The 14148-nt window shown below is 45.5% G+C and overlaps 1 protein-coding gene and 1 pseudogene across 5 annotated transcripts in view; one reads left to right on the plus strand and one right to left on the minus strand.

Annotated features, from left to right (window-relative positions):
- Nucleotides 1–14148, plus strand: part of ZNF185 (zinc finger protein 185 with LIM domain) — a 344343-nt gene that overhangs the window by 230941 nt on the left and 99254 nt on the right. The window lies entirely within an intron of this gene.
- LOC134953835 (5S ribosomal RNA) lies at nt 4581–4699 on the minus strand (annotated as a pseudogene).

A 14148-nucleotide genomic window follows, 5' to 3' on the forward strand; every position in this document is an offset into this window, starting at 1 on the left:
CCCAATGGCGGCTTAGCGAGTCCCAGAAGCTGCGTACAAAGACACAGTGCCACTCGCAGATCAGTCAGTTATCTGGTTTTGAGGAGCCCTACAATTTTGCGCATAGGCGTGTGCACGGGGGGTGCCTGGTGCACACAGGCACCCCCTAATGTCCGGTACCCCCCGCACACATGCGCACGCCTGTTGCTGCTGCCGCCGATTCCCGTCTCAGTCTGATGTCTCTCGGCTGTCAGCCAATCAGAGCTCGCGGACCGGCTCTTGACTGGCTGCCGGCCCGTGAGCTTTGATTGGCTCACAAACCGGCGCCATATTTCAAATGGCCGCTGGAGACAGCCAGGGATGTGAAGTGAGGCACAGGAGAGACACGCACTGCGCTCTCCTTCCCTCAACGGCAGAGACGGAAATCGGCAACAGGGGAGGGTGAGCACAAATGGGAGCATATGTATCTGGCACCACTGGGAGCATTTATGTATCTGGTACCACTGGGGGCATTTATGTATCTGGCACCGCTGGGGCATTTATGTATCTGGCACCGCAGGGGGCATTTATGTATCTGGCACCGCAGGGGGCATTTATGTATCTGGCACTGCAGGGGGCATTTATGTATCTGGCACCGCAGGGGGCATTTATGTATCTGGCACCGCTGGGGGCATGTGTGTATCTGGCACCTCTGGAGGCATGTGTGTATCTGGCACCTCTGGAGGCATGTGTGTATCTGGCACTGCTAGGGGCATGTGTGTATCTGGCACTGCTGGGGGCAAGTGTGTATCTGGCACCGCTGGGGGCAAGTGTGTATCTGGCACCGCTGGGGGCAAGTGTGTATCTGGCACCGCTGGGGGCAAGTGTGTATCTGGCACCGCTGGGGGCAAGTGTGTATCTGGCACCGCTAGGGGCAAGTGTGTATCTGGCACCGCTGGGGGCAAGTGTGTATCTGGCACCGCTGGGGGCAAGTGTGTATCTGGCACCGCTGGGGGCAAGTGTGTATCTGGCACCACTGGGGGCAAGTGTGTATCTGGGGGTATTGAGTAAGGTGCACTGCTGGGGGCATATGCTTATATTGCTTTGAGTGCCAATAGGCGGTGCTAGACACGCCCAATAGGTGGTGCCAAACACACCCCTCCGGTGCACCCCCTAATAAAATGTTCTGCGCACGCATATGATTACGCGGCATAAGGGATCGCAGCCACAGCCTGAAAATGGTTGTGACAAGCTTAAGTTTTTGCCGTCACGCCCCGTTACCTTCCTTAAATGCTCCCTGACTGTCATTCACTTTGAGAATAAATCCTCTCTGCGATCGCCATTGCAAGACCATCGCACCACATGCACAGTGTGACTTATATGCATGAGCAGTCGGATGATAATTGCACAACTGCGAAAACATCAAGTTTACGTGCAACTCTAAATCAGGCCCTTATGCTGGGTACACACTTGTAGATATATCTGCAGATCAGTTGATCTGCAGATATATCTATGGACGGACCGGGCAGTGTGCTGAGCATACGCACTGTCCGAACTGTGCGGGCGTTTACATGCGCCCACCCAGTTCAGCTGTCAATCACTGCCGGCTGATGCAGCCCGCCCGTACACACACAGCGATGCGCAAATATATATTTTTAGATATATTGACCGTCAATTGTGCTGTAAGGCCTACACGATATGACTGTGAACAACAGCGTTCACAGACATATCGTTCGTACACACTGGCCGACGGACCAACGCTATATTGGCCATTCAATAGAACAGCCAATATATCGCCCATTGTGTACGCACTATAAGTCTCTATATGTGGTTTTAGCACATCCACTTTGCAGGAGGCACCCATCAAGGGCTGGCTGGCACCTTTCAGCCTGAGGGCAAACACAAGCAAATGGCCCTGGCTCCTCTACTTATCCTGCCATGAAAAACGATAAACACCTGCACTCCGCTGGACTGAACACCGGCGCCCCCTGTGTGGAGTGGGCATGCTTAGCGGCTGCATAGAGTACATATTTTTTCAAAGGTGGGGGTCTGACCATGTCCCCAAATTGGCCACACCCCCTTCCTTGTACCAGGGCTGGAAGAACTGTCGGTGCTCGTCTGTATATATATCTTTGAACCAGGGGCATTTCTAGAGAAAAGGGGGCCCATGTGCAGGCTCTGTCTTGGCCCCCTTCTACAGCAGCACTGTATGTATGCGCACTAAGGTCTACAGTGCATGCCGCGGCGCCATTTTCCCAGTGATTTACCTACTACGCTTGCGCAAAACACCTGGAAAATGGTTCTGCATCATTTTCCTATTGATTTCTGCAGCGCTGCTGCTGCGCCACGGGACTCTGGTGGGTAAGTATTAAAACTAATGGGTGCAGGGTGTGTGGTGTGGGCCCCCCGGGGGCCCGTGTGCACCGCACCCATTATAAATATGCCAGTGCTTTGAACTAGATCTGAACTAGATACAAATAATCAAGCTCCCTGATGAGACTGATATTTGTAATTTAGACAGACGGTAACAAAATTACATTGTTATAAAAACACAACACAGCACAAGAAATAAAATTAGTTGGGGCAGGGACTAATGTCAATGACTGACCTGCTCTCTGTAAAGCGGCTTGTAATATGTGTGCTCTATATAAATAACTTAACATATATTAAATTAATGTTATTTAATAAGGGACAAAAATAAAACTCTGTAACTTAATATAAATACTTTTTAAACTGATCAATCTGCATTAATAAAATCGCTCCCCCCCCCCCCCCTCATAATTTAGGAAACCCCTGTTTAATCTAGTGTTAATTTCATGCATGACTCATGAATTAATGTCACATGCACACAGGCACAGCACAGTGGCGTAAGTTCGTCCCAGTTGCCCGGAGGCAAGATAAATATTGGTGCCCCCCCTATTTCCTATATCAAGATAAGTGTGTGTGTGTGTGTGTGTGTGTGTGTGTGTGTGTGTGTGTGTGTGTGTGTGTCCTTGTGTGTGTGTAAAAAAATGTATATACTATATTTATACATTTAATTGTCTTATTTTAAAACGCACATTCCTTAGCAGTCATACCCAGGATTAGAACCCATGACCTGTTACACTAACAGCAGACACTTTACTGATGGAGTTATTTGCTCCTGTAGAGGAAGCATGAGAATGCTAACTATGTGAAGTTACGTGTAATTGTCAGAGAAGTATCTTCATATAGTTAAAATTCTAATATTTCCTATACAGGAGCAAACAGATTCATCAGTAAGGTGTCTGCTTCCAGTGTAATAGGTTGTGGTTTCTAATCCTGGGTATGACACTTGTAAAATGTGTATATTCAGTATAATAAAGAGGGTGTGATTTGTAAGGTGCAGGGACCAGTGAGGAAGTTGGCCACTGAAAAGACAGCGGCAGCTATCAATTAACTTAATTCATTGGTGTCACAGAATGGGAGGAGAGGTGCCCCCCTTCAGAGCAGGAGCCCGGCGGCAGATGACTCCGTTGCCTCCCAGAGTTCTGCCTCTGCCACAGCATACACCTACCCAGGTATATGGGCATTGGGCAGGTAACTGCCACTAACTGCCGCATGACACTTTTCAAACATGCAGCTGTTGCCAGGGCAACCAGCTTGTTTACATTCAGACCAGTGGTGGCAGAGCTACAGTTGGAAGCAGCCATGAAGAAGGCTCTATTGAAGAGGTGGTTTGTCTTCAGCTATGCTGAGGCGCAAGAAGCGAAGATACCCATGAAGAAGGATGAAGGTATCACACAGTCCAGAAGAGAAGAAGATCTCCATGAAGAAAAAGAGGAAAAGGAGGGAGCTATCATCTAGTGCAGAAGAGGAGAAGGACAAGGCTGGCCATGGCAGGAAGATGATTAGCATTTCTGATTCCCCTGAAGAGCAACAGCCGAAGGTCCAAATCAAGGAAGAGAAGAACAGATTGGGGAAGATTTCATACACTGCTGAGTCAAAAAATAAGAATATACAAGAGGGCAAGATTTGGATCCCTTCTGACTCCTCGGATGAGGATAAGCCGAAAATCTGCACCCAGGAAGAAAGGAGGAAGAGAAGCATGACATCCTCATCAAGCTCAGAGGAAAAGACCAGATATAAGAAAGAAAGAACATCAAGCAGATGTAGAGAGAAGGGGAACCAGTATAGTGCTAGAACAACAAGGAGAGAAGAAGACTCTTTTGTGGGTGCACTCTTAACTTCAAACAATGTATAGATTATTCAGAATAGGTTATAAAATCAAATTTTATTGGTATCACAAAATTAAGATAATCAGTAGTTAATGAAGAAAATAACAGTCAACAAATGACAATAAAGTCAAATAGCACTAAATGCTGATATAGGATAATAACTGAATTCCGGCTGACGGAGTAAGTTCTAAATATTGTAAGCGATAGCTTCGATATTGGACGGTACGTTCCAATGACAAGTGGATTCCTGCCCTGTGCTTATGTCAAAAATGAACAAATAGCAAAGCCTGGATACTAATTATATTGTAGATGGAAATACATATCATAACCAGCTAGTTATGCAAAAAGAGGAAAGAAAGTGGGAAATAAGATGGCAGAGTGAATCTGCTGTCAGTGTTAGACACTGAGCATATTGAACCAATATAAGCTCTACTAAACTGAGTCTTCCTCAATGGTCTCCCACTTGAGTACTGACCCAGCCCAACACTGATTAGCTTCCGAGATCGGACGGCTTCGGGCGTTTCCACTGTGGTATGATAGTAGAGAGAATGAACGGTGATTGGAAGCTCTGGAATCACTGATGAGAGTTCACGAATTACACAGTTATTCAAGAAAGATGACAGAAATTAACCAATAAGGGAAACCAGATGGATCTGCTGCAAATGTTAGACAGGGGCGTGGCCCTGAATCAATGGTGAGAGTCCATGAAATTAGATGTAGGTGGAAAAAGAGAGAAATACACAATAATAACAGTCCTGTTGGGTTATTTAAGGTTCTTTCACAAAGAGCAAATATGTATACAATCTATTTATAGCAATAGCTGAAGTAAAGCAAAATAAATTATTGCTCTAAAATTAGCTGGATTGATCATAAGTACCAGGTAAAGTATGGCCTCTGAAAATGTAGTTTTCTACTAGAGTACAGATAGTACAATGTATCAAAATACAAGGTATCTATGATAAAAAAACAGAGCCAGATGAAAAGATAACAATGTAACAAGTATACAGAGGTGTCTCCTGACCTAGAAAAACCTACTGAAGGTTCAGAATAAATCACTGCCAATATCACAATGCATATGTAAATCGATAAGAGACTTTGATAATAGCAAATATCGCCAAAATAGATAAATATTGCTGATATTATGTAAATGATAAAGGCTGAAGATGCACCATAAATTCTGAAATACTGTTAGTACTGATTTCAATGCACAAGTAGCAAGTGAGGTATGTCTAATAACCTATTGCTCGCAAGAGCTGATGAAATTAATGTCCAATCAGTGCGGGCCACAATCTGGTAATTCCACCATTCAATGAAAATTATCGTGGTGAAAGGTATAAAGAAAGCTGATATTACCCGCGATGGGTGTAAGGGTGGAATGACCGCTTGCACCGCACTGCAGCCCATCCCGATCAGTGAGGGAGTGCGAGGTGCCGCCGGCCTGGTGAAGACGCTGCTCCGGTCAGCTCAAAGGAGGAGAAGTCAGGAGAGGCGCAGGACACAGGCAGGTGTGGAAGGATGTCCGCTGCTCCAGTCAGCCAGAATGAAGAGAAGTCGGAAAACGCGTTTCACCCGTCCGCCGGGCTTGATCACTTCCTGTTGAGGTCTGGGTCCCTGCAGGTTTTTAACGTAGGCTGAGCTAGATCATATCCAATCAAGGAGGGTGTGTGTCCCTTGATTAGCTGCTGGGATCCTGAGGCTCCGATGATCCGGATAAGTAATAAGTTGCACTCGAATCAATTATAGCTTAGCAAGGAGAACCATAAGCGATAGCACATAAAAGGGAAATATGAAAAAAGGGGGTTTAAAACACAACCAAAAATAATAATCTTTTCTTATATATTGAATACTCATATCCAACAATATAACCAGCGGAAGTTTGTACTAAGAATGTAGTACTGAAATTAAACGATGAACAGATACCTGTCATTTACATAGGATTTACTATTTAACAAAGCAGCGTGATTTATGTCTTTAGACAACTCCTTCCAAGTCACTATGTTTTTAACAAACCGCATCATTATTTTACTTCACTTACAAAGCAAGTTTAAAGGCATCTGTTAGTTTTCTCCTTTTTTATTTTGTATTGTTCATCATACACACCTGCAGACTAGAGACAATTTATAGACGTGTATCTGTTCATCGTTTAATTTCAGTACTACATTCTTAGTACAAACTTCCGCTGGTTATATTGTTGGATATGAGTATTCAATATATAAGAAAAGATTATTATTTTTGGTTGTGTTTTAAACCCCCTTTTTTCATATTTCCCTTTTATGTGCTATCGCTTATGGTTCTCCTTGCTAAGCTATAATTGATTCAAGTGCAACTTATTACTTATCCGGATCATCGGAGCCTCAGGATCCTAGCAGCTAATCAAGGGACACACCCCCTCATTGATTGGATATGATCTAGCTCAGCCTACGTTAAAAACCTGCAGGGACCCAGACCTCAACAGGAAGTGATCAAGCCCAGCGGACGGGTGAAACGCGTCTTCCGACTTCTCTTCATTCTGGCTGACCGGAGCAGCGGACGTCCTTCCACACCTGCCTGTGTCCTGCGCCTCTCCTGACTTCTCCTCCTTTGAGCTGCCCGGAGCAGCGGACGTCCTCTCGTACCCGCCTGCGTCTTCACCAGGGCGGCAGCGCCTCGCACTCCCTCACTGATCGGGACGGGCTGCAGTGCGGTGCAAGGGGTCATTCCACCCTTACACCCATCGCGGGTAATATCAGCTTTCTTTATACCTTTCACCACGATAATTTTCATTAAATGGTGGAATTACCAGATTGTGGCCCGCACTGATTGGACATCAATTTCATGAGCTCTTGCGAGCAATAGATTATTGGACATACCTCACTTGCTACTTGTGCATTGAAATCAGTACTAACAGTATTTCAGAATTTATGGTGCATCTTCAGCCTTTATCATTTACATAATATCAGCAATATTTATCTATTTAGCGATATTTGCTATTATCAAAGTCACTTATCGATTTACATATGCATTGTGATATTGGCAGTGATTTATTCTGAACCTTCAGTAGGTTTTTCTAGGTCAGGAAACACCTCTGTATACTTGTTACATTGTTATCTTTTCATCTGGCTCTGTTTCTTTATCATAGATACCTTGTATTTTGATACATTTGATACATTGTACTATCTGTACTCCAGTAGAAAACTACATTTTCAGAGACCATACTTTACCTGGTACTTATTATCAATCCAGCTAATTTTAGAGCAATAATATTTTATTTTGCTTTACTTCAGCTATTGCTATAAATAGATTGTATACATATTTGCTCTTTGTGAAAGAACCTTTAATAACCCAACAGGACTGTTATTATTGTGTATTTCTCTCTTTTTTCACCTACATCTAATTTCATGGACTCTCACCATTGATTCAGGGCCACGCCCCTGTCTAACATTGGCAGCAGATCCATCTGGTTTCCCTTATTGGTTCATTTCTGTCATCTTTCTTGAATAACTGTGTAATTCGTGAACTCTCATCAGTGATTCCAGAGCTTTCAATCACCGTTCATTCTTTCTACTATCATAACACACTGGAAACGCCCGAAGCCGTCCGATCTCGGAAGCTAATCAGTGTTGGGCTGGGTCAGTACTCACGCGGGAGCCCATTGAGGAAGACTCAGTTTAGTAGAGCTTATATTGGTTCAATATGCTCAGTGTCTAACACTGACAGCAGATTCACTCTGCCATCTTATTTCCCACTTTCTTTCCTCTTTTTGCATAACTAGCTGGTTATGATATGTATTTCCATCTACAATATAATTAGTATCCAGGCTTTGTTATTTGTTCATTTTTGACATAAGCACAGGGCAGGAATCCACTTGTCATTGGAACGTACCGTCCAATATCGAAGCTATACAATATTTACAACTTACTACGTCAGCTGGAATTTAGTTATTATCCTATATCAGCATTTAGTGCTATTTGACTTTATTGTCATTTGTTGACTTATTTTCTTCATTAACCACTGATTATCTTAATTTTGTGATACCAATAAAAGTTGATTTTATAACCTATTCTGAATAATCTATACATTGTTTGAAGTTAAGAGTGCACCCACAAAAGAGTCTTCTTCTCTCCTTGTTGTTCTATGTCTCAATACTGACTCAGGGTGCACCGCCAAATGACATAAGAATTAGAAAACCTAGTTTTCTTTCTATCTTTCTAATTTGGTATTTAGAAAATTATACTCCAATATTAACTATATCCTGAGCGGTATTCCCCCCAATACATGATAGAACCAGTAGTGCTGCTTCATCCTGCCCCAGTGACACCATCCAGAAACTGACATTTTTCCATCAGTTAAGCTGGGGCGCCTTTGGTAATGTTCTGCTGGCAGCAGATTTGTCTAGCAGTCAGATAGTGGCTGTGAAAGTCATAAAGAAGATACAGCTGCTAGCCAGTGGCAAAGAAGAACTAGCATTTGTGGAAAGGAGAGTATTAGAATTGGCACAAGGGAGGGCCTTTGTTATCCATTGCCACTTTGCCCTACAAACCAAAGAACATCTGCTACTTGGAATGCAGTATGAAAGTGGAGGAGATTTCCATCAGCTGCCGAAGAGGGAAGGCCACCTTAACATCCCTAGTTTCAGGTTCTACTCTGCAGATCTTGCATGTGGAGTAAAATTCCTTGATTCCAAGGACATAAATCAACATTGTGACCTCAAGCTAGAGAATGTCCTGGTGGCTGGAACAGGCCATATTAAGAGTCTCGCACTTGAACATCCTTGGAGACCGTAGGGCAACTGGCTTTGCTTGGACATGTGGCTACATTGCTCCTGAGGTGTGTGCTGGCAAGGAGTACAGTGCCAGTGCCAACTAGTTTTCATTTGATGTCATAATGACCCAAATGATTACCAGAAGTCTTGATTACCATCCTACAAGAATTCATGCACTTGGCACTGCTGTGAAAGACATCATTGAAGAGCTCCTCCAGAAAGATCCCATCAGATGACTAGGAGTAAGTGGTAATATATGACACCATCCATTCTTCCAGTCAGTCAACTGGGTCACAGTGGAAGCCCTTGACACTGTCCCCCCATACAACCCGAGGCCACCATCCTTACCTCACTCTGACTTCATTCTAAGCCACCTAAAGAGAATGGAGGCAGCAGAGGCCCACAAGCAAGAAATAACATCTGGGGAACAAGGATGATTTAGAGGATTCTCATTTGTCACCTCCACCTGGAGAACCCTCCCAAAAGCAACTAGCCTATAAAAACATCAACTGAGGCCACTGCACTGCTGGTTACCAGAATGGAAGACTCTGCTTAAAATGGAAGAGAATGAAGATGATGAGCCCAGCAGAAGAAGAGGAGATCAGAAGACTGAACTTTGGGGTTTTTCTCAAAGTTCCTTGTTACTTTGAATGTTTTTTTTTTTTGTGTTTGGTTAGGATGGTTTCAACTTTAGGTGGTCATACAGGGTGGGTTGGGGTTGGGACATTTTAAACATCTTTATATCTTTATTTTTAATAAATTTGCAAAAATCTCCCAAAAACTTTTTTTTCACATTGTCATTATGAGGTATTGGCCCTCATTCCGAGTTGTTCGCTCGCTAGCTGCTTTTAGCATCCATGCAAACGCTAAGCCGCCGCCCTCTGGGAGTGTATCTTAGCTTAGCAGAAGTGCTAACGAAAGGATCGCACCGCTGCTACAAAAAAAGATTGTGCAGTTTCTGAGCAGCTCGAGACTTACTCATAGCTTGCGATCACTTCAGACTGTTTAGTTCCTGTTTTGACGTCACGAACACGCCCTGCGTTCGGCCAGCCACGCCTGCGTTTCTTCAGGCACGCCCGTGTTTGTATCTGACACGCCTGCGTTTTTACACACACTCCCCGAAAACGGTCAGTTACCACCCAGAAACACCCACTTCCTGTCAATCACTCTGCGGCCAGCAGTGCGATTGAAAAGCGTCGCTAGACCTGTGAAAGTACGTCGCGCGTAAGCATTGAGCCGCATACACATGCGCAGAAGTGCCGATTTTTAGCCTGATTGCTGCGCTGCGAACAACGGCAGCTAGCGATCAACTCGAAATGACCCCCATTGTGTGTAGAATTTTGAGGAAAATTTTTTTTTATTCCATTGTGGAATAAGGCTGTAACATATAACAAAATGTAGAAAAAGTGAAGCTCTGTGAATACTTTCTGGATGCACTGTATATTATTTGTGTTAGTTTTTATATTTAAAAAGCATTGTTAGAGATAAAAAAAAAAAGGTAACATTTTACCTTCAGATTTTGTGTTTTAATATATAGAGAAAGTTTGTACTCATAGCAGTAGGTAGGTAGGTAGTTAATATAGTAAGTACTGTAATAGTAATTTAATAGTAGTTTTTTTTGGGGGAGGGGGGTTTAAAGAATTAGTTTTTATTGCAGTAGTTTATATAATAGACTAAACAAAAGGCGTGAGACTGGCCAGCTGGAAGGGGAGGTTGGAGGCAGGATAGACTTAAGGTGGATACACACTAATAGATATATCTGCAGATCAATTGATCTGCAGATATATCTATGGACGGATCGGGCAGTGTGTTGAGCATACACACTGCCCGACCCGTCAGGGAATGACGTCATGGACAGGGCGGGCGTCTACACACGTCACTATGACTGTTGCATATGATTAATATGATTAATTTCAGAAGAAGCCAGTGTGAGATGTTTTGCTCATTGATTTGTTTCTGAACAAAGAAATTTGATGTTAAACTTGTCTTAGAGCAAAATCATTGCTAATGTGAATTTAAAAAAAAAGATTCTATAAACAAAAGACGTTGACCCGCTGCACTCATCACCTCTAGATCTTGGGTGCATGTATCTGAATGAAAATCTCAGGAACTCTGCAACCAGGGCCGTCTTTTCGTATGGGCTCAATGGGCTCTTGCCCAAGGGCCCCAGGAGTAAAAGGGCCCTAGGCTGATAGCTGAGGGTCCCCTCTTTCCAGGGGTACCAGACAGGGCCGTAACTAGGTGTGTGCGAGGGGGGCCTCGCACACAGCGCAAAGCCCTGGGGAGCGCAGTCACGGCCCTGTATTAACGCTGTACGGAGCTCTGTGTACGGAGCATCAGAGCTCCGTACAGCTCTATTGGCGAGCCTCAGCTCCACTGTACAGAGCATCGGAGCGGGGAGGCAGAAGAGGCCAGGTCTGCTGCTGCTGCTGAAGGGGACATTAATCCCCCTTTGCAGCGGTGCTGAAGCTACGGCAAGCGGGCGGCGCAGCATGACAGGTCACATGCGCACCACTTCCTGGTTCATGAGAGCCGCGGCCGCAACCACGCCAGGCAGGATGCTCCCAGGACGCAGGAAGAGGAGCACTACGGGGCACGGGCAGCGGTGGGGTGATCTGGCGACATGCTGACAGGGAGGAGGACAGCACTCCGCAGCAGAGGACGAGGAGCCAGAAAAGTTTGGCAGCAATAGCATGTGCATCGCGCTATTAACTCCCCAAGCGCCCAACACACCTGTCAGTCACCCCCGACGTGTCTGAGGAAAAGCCCCACAAGTAGCAGCACAGTCCTCCTGCTCTGTGGTAAGTGGGGGTCAGGGGCACCGCCACTTGCGAAATTCACCTCATTGTGCCCTCATGTGTGTGTGGATTTATTGTAGCTGAGTGCCAGACGTTTTTTCTCTGTGTGTGTCTGTATATGTGTATGTATGTATGTATGTATGTATGTGTATATATATATATATATATATATATATATAAAATCCGTAACGTGTAAAAAGGGGACGCAGTCTGCCGTAATGTGTAAAAAGGGGACGCAGTCTGCCGTAATGTGTAAAAAGGGGACGCAGTCTGCCGTAATGTGTAAAAAGGGGACGCAGTCTGCCGTAATGTGTAAAAAGGGGACGCTTTCTGCCGTAATGCCTAGTTAGGGGACGCTGTCTGCCGTAATGCCTAGTTAGGGGACGCTGTCTGCCGTAATGTGTAAAAAGGGGACGCTGTCTGCTGTAATGTGTAAAAAGGGCACGCTCTCTGCCGTAATGTGTAAAAAGGGGCTCTGCGCTACTGTGCGGTGTAATTTGAATAATGGAGACTACTGTGCACCGTAGTATGAATTGGTATAATTTTGTGGCCACACCCTTTCCCCATGATGCCACGCCCCTAATTTTTTTGCGCGCGCCTACGGCGCGCACTGCCCATATTTCTCTGACGTCCTAGTGGATGCTGGGAACTCCGTAAGGACCATGGGGAATAGCGGCTCCGCCGAAGACTGGGCACAAAAAGTAAAAGCTTTAGACTAGCTGGTGTGCACTGGCTCCTCCCCCTATGACCCTCCTCCAAGCCTCAGTTAGATTTTTGTGCCCGAACGAGAAGGGTGCAAGCTAGGTGGCTCTCCTGAGCTGCTTAGAAGTAAAAGTTTAAATAGGTTTTTTATTTTCAGTGAGTCCTGCTGGCAACAGGCTCACTGCATCGTGGGACTAAGGGGAGAAGAAGCGAACTCACCTGACTGCAGAGTGGATTGGGCTTCTTGGCTACTGGACATTAGCTCCAGAGGGACGATCACAGGTTCAGCCTGGATGGGTCCCGGAGCCGCGCCGCCGGCCCCCTTACAGAGCCAGAAGAGCGAAGAGGTCCGGAGAAAGCGGCGGCAGAAGACGTTCCTGTCTTCAAATAAGGTAGCGCACAGCACTGCAGCTGTGCGCCATTGCTCTCAGCACACTTCACACTCCGGTCACTGAGGGTGCAGGGCGCTGGGGGGGAGCGCCCTGAGACGCAATATAAACGATATAAAAACCTTATATGGCTAAAAAAAAAATGCATCACATATAGCTCCTGGGCTATATGGATGCATTTATCCCCTGCCAGTTTCCTGAAAAAAGCGGGAGAAAAGGCCGCTGTGAAGGGGGCGGAGCCTTTCTCCTCAGCACACAAGCGCCATTTTCTTTCACAGCTCCGCTGGAAGGACGGCTCCCTGACTCTCCCCTGCAGTCCTGCACTACAGAAACAGGGTAAAACAGAGAGGGGGGCACTATTGGCAGCTAATATATAAATACAGCAGCTATAACAGGGAGTAACACTTATATAAGGTTATCCCTGTATATATATATAGCGCTCTGGTGTGTGCTGGCAAACTCTCCCTCTGTCTCCCCAAAGGGCTAGTGGGGTCCTGTCCTCTATCAGAGCATTCCCTGTGTGTGTGCTGGGTGTCGGTACGATTGTGTCGACATGTATGAGGAGGAAAATGATGTGGAAGCAGAGCAATTGCCTGTGTTAGTGATGTCACCCCCTAGGGAGTCGACACCTGACTGGATGGTAGTAATTAAAGAATTACGTGACAATGTCAGCACTTTGCAAAAAACTGTTGACGACATGAGACAGCCGACAAATCAATTAGTGCCTGTTCAGGCGTCTCAGACACCGTCTGGGGCGCTAAAACGCCCGTTACCTCAGATGGTCGACACAGACCCTGACACGGATACTGAATCCAGTGTCGACGGTGACGAGACAAACGTAATGTCCAGTAGGGCCACACGTTACATGATCACGGCAATGAAGGAGGCATTGAACATTTCTGACACTACAAGTACCACAAAAAAGGGTATTATGTGGGGTGTGAAAAAACTACCAGTGGTTTTTCCTGAGTCAGATGAATTAAATGAAATACCCTTTCCCGCCAGAGGTTAGGGCACGTTGGGAAACACCCCCTAGGGTAGATAAGGCGCTCACACGCTTATCAAAACAAGTGGCGTTACCGTCTCCTGATACGGCCGCGCTCAAGGAACCAGCTGATAGAAGGCTGGAAAATATCTTAAAGGGTATATACACACATACCGGTGTTATACTGCGACCAGCGATCGCCTCAGCCTGGATGTGCAGCGCTGGAGTGGCTTGGTCGGATTCCCTGACTGAAAATATTGATACCCTGGATAGGGACAGTATATTATTAACTATAGAGCATTTAAAGGATGCATTACTATATATGCGAGATGCACAGAGGGATATTTGCACCCTGGCATCTAGAGTAAGTGCGATGTCC

The sequence above is a fragment of the Pseudophryne corroboree genome, chromosome 8, assembly GCF_028390025.1.
Source record: "Pseudophryne corroboree isolate aPseCor3 chromosome 8, aPseCor3.hap2, whole genome shotgun sequence".
NCBI classification, from domain to species: domain Eukaryota; kingdom Metazoa; phylum Chordata; class Amphibia; order Anura; family Myobatrachidae; genus Pseudophryne; species Pseudophryne corroboree.